General features: G+C 38.8%; 1 protein-coding gene across 1 annotated transcript in view; it reads left to right on the top strand.

Moving 5' to 3' along the window:
- The first annotated feature begins 86 nt into the window (after positions 1-86).
- The window catches only part of RALGPS2 (Ral GEF with PH domain and SH3 binding motif 2), a 155,432-nt gene continuing 145,193 nt past the window's right edge, over positions 87-10,325 (top strand). The window contains exon 1 of the mRNA XM_007448529.1: positions 87-232. The gene's annotated coding sequence lies outside the window, so the exon portion shown is untranslated. The remainder of the gene's footprint in view (positions 233-10,325) is intronic.

Raw genomic sequence — 10,325 nt, 5'->3', positions numbered from 1 at the left:
GCGCCCCCCCCCGCCCAGTCGAGCCGCTCTCCTCCCCCACCCCCGGCGCGGATGGGGTGGATCCAGCTCACTCCCCTCCCCTGAGCGGCCGCGGCGGCGGCCGGCGCTGAATGAGAGACGCCGAGTGCTCCTGTCGCCGAGCGCTAGCCTAGGCGGCGGCGACTGCAAAGCGGCGGAGCGGGGTGCCGGCGCCGTCTTCCCAATCTCTGAGGCGTCTGCCGCGGCTGCACAGGTCGGTGCCCTCGCCGTGGGCCTGGTGCGGAGACTCGGTGGGCGGTGCGGGGGAGGGAAGGTGGGAGCGCTGCGCCCCGCCGGGCTGCGCTGAGCCGCAGCGGCGGCGGCGCGGGGAATGGCGGCGGCTCGGGCGCTGCGGTGTGTTGATCTCCCGGCCGCGGGCCCCGGCGCTGCTCGCCCCCGGCGCGGAGAGAGGGCTGCGAGGCTCGGGCTGAGGGAGGAGGGGGCCCGGCGTCTGGGAACCCAGGGCCGCGCCTCCCTCGGCGGCTCGCTCTCGGCGTCAGGAGGCGGCCATGGGGTCCCGGCTCCGGGTCTCTGTCCCGAGGCCGGGGGCGCGGCGACCCTCCGAGCCCGCCTCGCCTCCCTCTCTCCTGGGTGGCGGAAGCCCCCGGGCTCCGCCCGCGCTACCCTGGCGCCCAGCGGCGCCTCAGCCTCCCTTCAGGTGAGCTGGAGCTGGGACTCTGGGAGCCGGGACCCGCCGAGCCGGGCCACACCCCCTCCCCGGCCCTCGCAGCTGCGCCCCCGAAGCCCGGCCGTCCAGCTGGCCGCCTGCGGACCCGCAGTCTCGCGGTCAGGGTGACCTGTTGCGGAGCGGTCCGTAGCCCTAGTCGCCCGCCGGCCTCGGACCCAGAGGGACGGTCCTGCGCTGGCCCCGGGCCGGGCGCGCGGCAGGACGCGGGGCCTGGAGCGCTGCCCGAGATCCGGTGCTGTACCGCTAGGAACGGGCGTATTGAAAAAAAGAAGAGGTTCCCCACGATCTGATCAAACAGTTGCAAATATCCGGGATTCTACTGCAGTATCGGATTAGGCAGGCTCATAAACACCATGCTTTGGAGGTGATTTGGAAAAAACCCGAGACAGGAGTGAGAAGCTGTTATCTGTATCTAGAAAATAGCAGTAAACCTGTGCGGAGCTACATTATCCCCCACCTGCCCCCATCAAAGCGCTTTTCCTGTAGCTGTGTTGTAGACGCAGGCCAGTTTCAGTGTACGTGGGCGTGTTTGGGAAGAAGCTGCGAGCTGATAGGAGGTACCTAAGTACAAATGTTAATTTGTTTCAACTGGGAGGGGTGAGGGAGGAGGAAGAAAGGGCACTGATGTTAGCTGTGGAGGAGGGGCCATTGAAACACTAAATTTCTGTTTAAGAGAGCGCTAAAAAGAAATATCGAATACCTGGCGTTTAAGACCGTAAAGTAGGAAACACAGGCAGCAATTAATTGAGCTTTATCTTTTACATGCCCTGGGTTTTAAAATTTCAACGCTATAGTTGCTGTAGAGAGCTTTGTTTTCGTACCAGTGTTTATGAGTTGGTGTTTTTCTTTATTCACCATCAGATCGACTTTATGTAAGTCTCTCTGAAGATGACCATCAGAATTTTGGGAAACTTTTTGATCCGTGCAGCATAGTATTACAGTCATAGCAAGTCATAGCTTGCTAGCTGTAAAAGCCTGTTCCATCCAGATAATTATGCTTATCCTAGTGCTGTAAAATCATAATGTGTATTACTGTTACTGCGGCATATTTTACTGTAGACTTTAGAATTATAAAGGAACTTATCCAAACAGTGTTATTTTAATAAAAAGAACCTCTTACTGAAGCTCTGTAGGCATAAAGTTTATCATCTAGCTTCAAAGATTTGGAAAGTACTTGTCTTACTAGCTTAAAGGACATGTGTAAGGACATAAGATGCCTTTTTGAATAAATAATTCTAACATAATTTATTTTAAACTTAGTTTTTCTCTTTTTAAAATTCAGTATAATAATTTTGAAATGGCAAGATCTACTTTTTTTTCATTTGATTCATTCATTGACCTTTCTTTCAGTTAAGGAATTTGACTTTAAAATACTCAGGGTGGGACTCTGGAAATATTGTTCATTTTGGCTAAATTATTCCAGATTGCAACAGAACTTGAAAGATAAGTGCTGTGTTATCAATATTGCAACATGCTTTTCTAATGTATATTTTGATTATCAGGAAGAACAGACCAAAATCTCCTGAGGGAAAGTATAACTACTATGAAACTGGCTTTGTTAATCTTTTACTTTGTGTACTTTTATTATACACGTGAGTAATGTATTTGTGTGTGTTTATGTATCTAGTTCTTGTCTTTTTCAGCTTTTTGTGTCATTACAGTTGAGACAGTAGTTTTTTGTAGTGAATGGTGGATAGATGTACAGGTGAAATTGCTCTGTTGCAACTTAAAACACTTCAGCTTTTGTCCAGAGGTCCAGTTTGTTCCTTCATTCATTCTACACATGTTTATTGGGTTCCTGTTTGGTGCCAGTTAGTTGTCTAGATGTTGGTGATACAACAGAGAAAAAGGTCTGTGCCCTGATGGAGCTTAAAGGGTAAGTAGGCAAAAATAGTCTACTGCTTCATTGTCAGATAACACTGTTTAGTGTTAGTTTAAAAGTTTCAGAAGTAAAAACTCCTCTGATGAGTTTTTTTGGTTAAGGATATTTGTTGTGTTTTTCCTTCTAAGAACAGTGGGAATTATTACTCAGTGAACAAAAGCATGAAGACAGTTGTTTTAAAAATATGCTGATGTTTATGTACTTTGGGTAACTGGTTCCCAAGTACACCAAAAATAAACATTCTACCTGAAGTCACATGATGCACAGTTTACATGTGGTTAAACAGCTTTATTCTTTTGGTTTATATAGTTAAATGTTTGCTAAAAATGCTCTCTTGACACTTGTTTATAAGGGAGTCTAATTCTTTTTTTTTTTTAAGTCTAAATTTTTAAAAAAATCATCTTCTTTTGGCTGTGTATGTTTGAGTGGACCAAGGTCCCGTTGTTCTTCCTTAGAGTCTGATAACCATTATCACTAAAATCAGAATTTTGACTAAAAGTGATAGTTGTTTTTTTTAAATTAAAATATGACAAACATTGGTGTAGTTCTTCACCAGTTACAAAGCTTTTTAATATATATTATTGATACTTCAATGTTTTGGTACTTCTTATTTACAGGAGTGCCAACAATTAACACTGACCTTAGGTAGGCATTATTATCTCCGTTTTAGATGAGGAAATGTGTTTAAAGATGTTAGCACACCACCGATAAGCAAGCAGTGAGCCTAAACCCAAGTTGTAGCTCTTACTATAATGAGGTGCTCCACCTGGGGAGTGTGGATGGGGAGAGCATCATCATCCAGTGCTACAGTACAGCTACTAGCCTGCTTTTGCAGAAATTTCAAAATAATTTTTTAACTTTAAGCCCAGCTGTTAATTGAGATTTAATTAATTGAATTTGTTTTCTTTTTGTGAGTTAAACTTTAAGACCTACTTAAAATCTAAAAGTACTGCTTTTTTTGCTATATAAAAAAAGGCAGTTTGGATTCACTTCTAATAGTATAAGTGTTTTGAGAATAAGACATTAAAATCAGTCCTCTTTTCTGAATATGAGGTTTTTTATTGTGTAACAACTGTATTTGGAATAAAACGTCGCTTCAATCTGGGTGCTACATTTTTTTAGTTATTCAATTTTCAATAAAAAGATAATTCAGTAGCCTGAAACTGTGGCTTAGGGTTTTTCTTTAGTGAGAAAATGAAGATCGGATGAGAATAATTTCGGTAACTTGGAATTAATCTGGAATCTTTCTTGATTAACATCTTGAACTTTTGATTTAGGAAAACTTTTAACTATGTAATAGGAATAAAAACACTGGAATTTGAAGTGTGTGACATCCACCTGTTCTATGGAGAGAAAAAAGTTTGTATAAATTTAGTCAGTCACTTTAATAAGTAATGGCTAGTTAGGGATGTAGGAAGAGTATGAACAGCAATGTTCATAGGACTTAGCTTGACGGTGCCTGGCAGTTTATGTATGCCACTACAGGGAACTTTGGTACTGGCTTTTGAATGATACATGGCTTTAGAGTATGAGAGGCTTAAAATGAAGCTCTCACCTTGAGCTTAATTGGTACCCTTCTGTTATTTTATTTACATAACCTTTTCTCAAAACAGATTTTTCCTTTTTATCTCGATTTCCTTTTTGTTGACTCTTGGACAACCCTTTTCTGAAAACCCTACCTAAACAGCATCTCCATTACACTCTACCCTCACCTTTAGTTGTCTTCACAACATTAATTTATCTGACATTATAGCATACATTGATTTTTTTATTATCTTCTTCCCTCTGGATATAAACTTCGTGAGGGCAGGGACTTAGTTTTGTTCACTGATGTATTCCTAGCACCTAGAAAAGTACCTGGCGTAGTTAATACCCAGATAAAATTTGTGGAGTGAGTGAGTTAATTGGTATTAAATGATACAAAGCTCACTAGTTTTGTTTGTTTTTTGAAAAAAAATTAACTTTTGACTTTAAATAATATAACTGTGCAGTTAAAAAGAAAGCTGTACTATAAGACTTAAAATGAAGAACACCACTCCCCTGTACAACTTTCCCTGCCAGGTTCTGCTCTTAGAGCAACCGTTTTTGATACTTTTAGCTGTTTTTTTTCTAATATTTACTCCCATATTTTAAGATATTACTTGTTTTTCAATTTTAGATATCTGTTGGCTTCCTCCTGTGGAAAATGAGTCTATCTATGCTTTTGGGTTCTTATGCCACCTGAAGTTCCTCTCCCTTTATCTCCTAATATAGCATGCTGTTTATTGTTTACATTATTATGATTTTGTATGCATGTTTATTGTTGAACTGTGCAGTGTACTATGATGATATTTCTTGGAGTTAAAATTTTTTCTTTTTTGTTTTTTGCTTAGTTTCCTATTTGTCTCTGTTTTTTTTTTTCTAGAAACTGTCTCAGTATGTTCAAACACATCAGGTAATTGATCATTCGATTTTTTTTTTAATTGGAAAAATCCCAGGGCTCTCCATCCTTTTGCTCAGACCTGCAAGGGGGCTCTCCACTCTGCTTGGTCTTAGCTTGTGATTTCCCTTCATGATTCTGGAATTCGCTTTGCCTTTTCCCTGCATTAGAGCCTATGGTCTCTCGATCCATGTCTTCCTCTTTCTCCGATTTACCCCTTTGTTTTGGTGAAATACATCCCTCAGTAACTTTCAAGAAAGGGTATTTGAGGAGGTGAAATTTTTGAGATGTTTGTATTGCTGAAAATATCTTCTTTCTACCCTGACACCTGGTTGATAATTTGGCTGGTCTGGGTATAGAATTCTAAGGTGAAATAATTTTCCCTCAAAATTTAAGGGATTGTACTGTAATTTTCTAGCTTCAAGTGGTTGTTGAAAAGTCTTATGCCCTTTAGTCTTCATCCTTTATATTTGACCTGTTTCTGTTAAGATCCTTTCTTTGTCATCAGTCTCTGATGTTGTATGGGTCTTGTGTGGATCTTACTTCATTTCTTATGCATGGGACTTAGTGGGACTTTTCAACCAGCAGTGTCCGTATTAGATGAGAGTGGAGATGATCTAGTACAAGGCTCAGCCAGTTTTTTCTTTAAAGGGCTGAATAGTAAGTATTTTAGGCCTTGTGGGCAGTGCAGTCTCTGTCACTACTACTCAGCTTTGCTTTTGTAGAGTGAAAGCAGCCATAGACATAGACTTGTGGCACAGGTGGAAGGATTAGCCTTTGAACTTTACTAGGAGTAGGGAGAGTTTGTGTACAGAATTGGGAGAGAAGAACAGAATATATGGACAGAGACATGATGGTGGTAGCTTGAGGAAGTTCTCATCTGAGGTTTTCTGTTAATATATGAGAAGCAAGATCATTAGCTGAGAGTAAGGAAGAATGGGAGTATGTATTGGAGGTTTGACAAGAGGGAAAATACATGACATAATCATCAAAGAGTGGGAAAGGGAATAGAATAGACTAGAAGAGAATAGAAGAGAGAAATATAGTGTGATTGGTTTTAAAAAATTAATCATCAGAACGATTTTCATACGTAAGTACTATATACATATAAATGTGTATATTTTTATACATACAAACGTGGCCTGTATAACTGCTTATTTCTAGAGAAATGCCAAAAGAAAGTACTATAATTTTTCCCAAATGCAAATTTTGATTTAGAAATCATTCGTTTATTCATTTTTTAAAAGCCATGGAGCATTTTCTATGTTCCAGGAATAGTTCTTGGTACTGGGGATACAGCTAAAGACAAAAAGACAAAAACATTTGCCTTTATTACATTTATATTTTAAATAACTAACATAATTAAATTAAACACACACAGAGACATTAACAAGAAAGGAAAATTATGCAGAAAAGAGAACATAATAGATGTTATTAACTATTTTTTTCAGCTTTACTGAGGTATAATTGACAAATAAAATTGTAAGATATTTAAAGTATACAACATGATAATTTGATATATGTATACATTGTGAAGGTAGTCCCCCCATTGAGTTAATTAATACACCTGTCACCTCATATAGTTTTCTTTTTTTTTTTAATTTTTTTTATTTTTTGGTGAGAACACTGAAGTTCTACTTTTTAAGCAAATTTCAGTTTTACAATATAGTGTTATCAACTATAGTTACCATATAGTATACATTAAATCCTCAGACTTTTTTCTTACAACTTTCTTATAACTGAAAGTTTATACTACCATTTTACCAACCTCTCTCTATTTCCCCTACCTTACTATGAGTTTTTGATAATATAACTGTAAAAGATTAAGAAATACCTTCTAGTCTTAGTTTTGTAAGACTTTTTTCTTATAATATCATAAGTATTGCATTTTATCAAGTGCTTTTTCTGTATTGTTAGAAATGATCATATATATTTTCTCCATTAATCCGCTAATAGGATGTATTACATTAATAGTTTGCATTATTGCGTCCAACCCTACATAGCTGTGTTGCATTCGTTTTTTTCTCCCTCTAACTGCTGAACTTGATTTGCCACTGCCTTAGAGCTTTTTAAAAATTTACTTTTATCAGTAGATAAATTTATCAGAGATTTATATGTATCTGTTTTGACTTCAGAGTTGTGGTAGGTTCATAAAATGAATTGTGAAGCTTTCCCTTTTTTCTCTTCTCTGAAATAATTTTTTAACATAGGGATTATGTGCTCCTTTAAGGAACTATAGATGTAACGTCAAAGGTGAAAAATAAAGTTTCTAGAGGAAAACATAGAAAAATATCTACGTGACCCTATGGAAGGGAGAGGTTTTTGTTAAACAAGACATAAGGAGTACCAGAAAAGAACGATTGATAAATTTTTCTTCATTAAATAAGAACTTATGTTCATCAAAGGATACTATTAAGAGAGTGAAAAGACAAGTGACACAGTGGGGAAAGTGTCTGCAATACTTACAGTACAACAGTGGACTTGTATCCAGAGTATATGAAAAATATACAAGTCAATTAAAAAAAATACAGGCAACCCAATTTTAAAACAAATGGGCAAAAGACCAGAAAAGGCATTTATGAAATGATTTATCCATATGGCCAAGGTGAAAGGTACTCACACATAATTTTCAGGGAATTTCAAATTAAAACTACCATGTGATATGACTACATACCCACCAGAAATAGTGTAAATGAAAAAAACCTGAAAATACTAAGTGTTAACAAGAATGGAAAGCACTTGGGACACTCATCCATTTCAGATGCATTTGAAAATTGGTACAAACACTTTGGAAAATTCTTTAGGTAGCATCTGCTAAAGCTCTACATGTGTATGCCGTATGATCCATCAATTTCACTTCTTGGTATAGACCCAACAGAAATCAATACATATGCACATCAAAAGACATGGACTTTAGAAGAAACATAGGGGTAAATTTTCATGACCTTGGATATGACACCAAAAACAGGAACAACAAAACAAAAATGACATAAATTGTATTTCATCAAAATTTAAAACTTGTCCTTCAAAGGACACCATCAGGAAAGTGAAAAGATAACCCACAAAATGGGAGAAGATATTTGCAAATCAAATATCTGATAAAAGACTTGCATTCAGAATACATTAAGAACTCTTAACTCAATAAAAAGAAAACCCAATTTAAAAATGGGCAGAGGGGGCTTGCCTGGTGGCGCAGTGGTTGGGAGTCCGCCTGCCGATGCAGGAGACGCGGGTTCGTGCCCCGGTCCGGGAGGATCCCACATGCCGCGGAGCGGCTGGGCCCCGCTGAGCCTGCGCGTCCGGAGGCTGTGCTCCGCAACGGGAGAGGCCACAACAGTGAGAGGCCCTTGTACCGCAAAAAAAAAATTAAAAAAATTAAAAATGGGCAGAGGATCTGAATAGGCATTTCTCAAAGAAGATACACAGTAAGCACATGAAAAAATGCTCAACATCATTAGCTATAAGGGAAGTGAAGTTAAACCATGATGAGATACCCCTTTACACTACTAGAATGGCTAGAATCAAAAAGTTAGATGATAACAAGTATAGAGGCAGATGTTGAGAAATTGAATCCCTCATCCACTAATAGGAATGTAAAATTATATAGCTACTTTGGAAGATAGCATGGCAGTTCTTAAGATGATTAAACATAGAGTTAGCATATGACCCAGCAGTTCTTTCCTAGGTATATACCCAAGGGAGATGAAAACATGTCTCCACAAAATATTGTTCACAGATGATTGTGGCAGCATTATTCATTGTAGGCAAAAAAAAAATGGAAACAACTCAAATGTCCGTTACCCAACAAGTGAATAAACAAAATGTGACATATCTATACATTGGATTATTATTTAGCCCTTAAAAGGAGTAAGGTACTGATGCATGTTACATCATCAGTAAATCTTGAAAATATTATGGTAGGTGAAAGAAGCAGTCACAAAAGGCCACATATTATATGATTCCATTCATATGAAATATGCAGAACAGGGAAATCTGTAGAGACAGAAAGCAGATTAGTGGTTGCTTGAGGTTGGGGCTAGGGAATGGGGAGGTCTAAGGAGTGTGGGGTTTCTTTTTAAGATGATAAGAATGTTCTAAAATTGACTATAGTGATAGTTCTACATGCCATTGAATTGTATACTTTTTTGGGGGGGGGCCGTGCTGCGCAGCTTGTGGGATCTTAGCTCCCCGACCAGGGATTGAACCCGGGCCCTCGGCAGTGAAAACTCAGAGTCCTAACCACTGGACCGCCAGGGAAGTCCCCGAATTGTATACTGTAAATGGGTGAATTGTATGGTATGTGAATTACATCTCAAAGCTGATTTAAAAAAAAAAGACATGGCAAAAATAATCAGTGATGTGAGGACATTGTCACCATATTTAATTGAGAAAAGCAAGATACAGAGGAATATATAAAATACCCATTTTAGTAAAACAAACAATAAAAACCCTGTGTGTGTGAGAGAGTATATGTGATCTTGTAAAGTGGAAAATGTTGCACATCAAATGTAAACATTTGTTACCTAGTTGGCCTAAGGTAAAAAGGAGAGGGAGGGAAAGAAGGGAGAAAATAAAGGAAAAGGGGTTGATTTAGAAAAAACAGCATTTATAACATCATTTCAGTTACGTAAAACATAAATCTTAAAATGGTAGTTGTCTATATGGTGAGGTACCAGGGTTTTTTTCCTTTATCATGTCTTTCTGGGTTTGATCCTTTTTGTTTTATTAATACAAATATCTGAAACTAAATTAAGAAACAATACAAGTAAAATAAGTTATGAAATCTGAAAAAATATAGCAGTTTTTTACATAATAGCTCCCAACTGGAAGCAAGCCAAATGTCTGTCAGCAGAGTAATGGAGCAATAATTTGTAGTATGCTGTATACTGGAATACTATACATCAGTGAAAAAGAAGGAACTACTGCTATACTTAGCAAATGTGGGTGAATATCACAAAATGTTGAAAGAAACCAGACACAAAAGAGCATGTACTGTGTGATTCTCTTTTTGAAGTTCAGGAAAAGGTCAAACTCATCTATGTTGATAGAAGTCAGAGCAGTGGTTAGGGGTTGGGACTAGGGGAGCAAGACTTCTGGAGTGCTGGAATTGCTCTATATCTTTATCTGATTGGTGGTTGCATGCATGTCTACATAGTAAAAATTCATAAATACATTTCAGTATTTGTGTATATCTCAATAAAAAAAGTAAAACACATTAAGCCAGAAAAAAAGAAGTTTTTAAAAATCTGGTGCTCATATAAAAAGTCTTTGTATACTTCCAAGGTTAGTTATATCACTTCGAAAGACAGTTTCTCTCT

This window comes from Lipotes vexillifer, unplaced genomic scaffold, assembly GCF_000442215.2.
Source record: "Lipotes vexillifer unplaced genomic scaffold, Lipotes_vexillifer_v1.1 scaffold76, whole genome shotgun sequence".
NCBI classification, from domain to species: Eukaryota; Metazoa; Chordata; class Mammalia; order Artiodactyla; family Lipotidae; genus Lipotes; species Lipotes vexillifer.
This window is presented reverse-complemented; position numbering and strand designations above follow the sequence as displayed.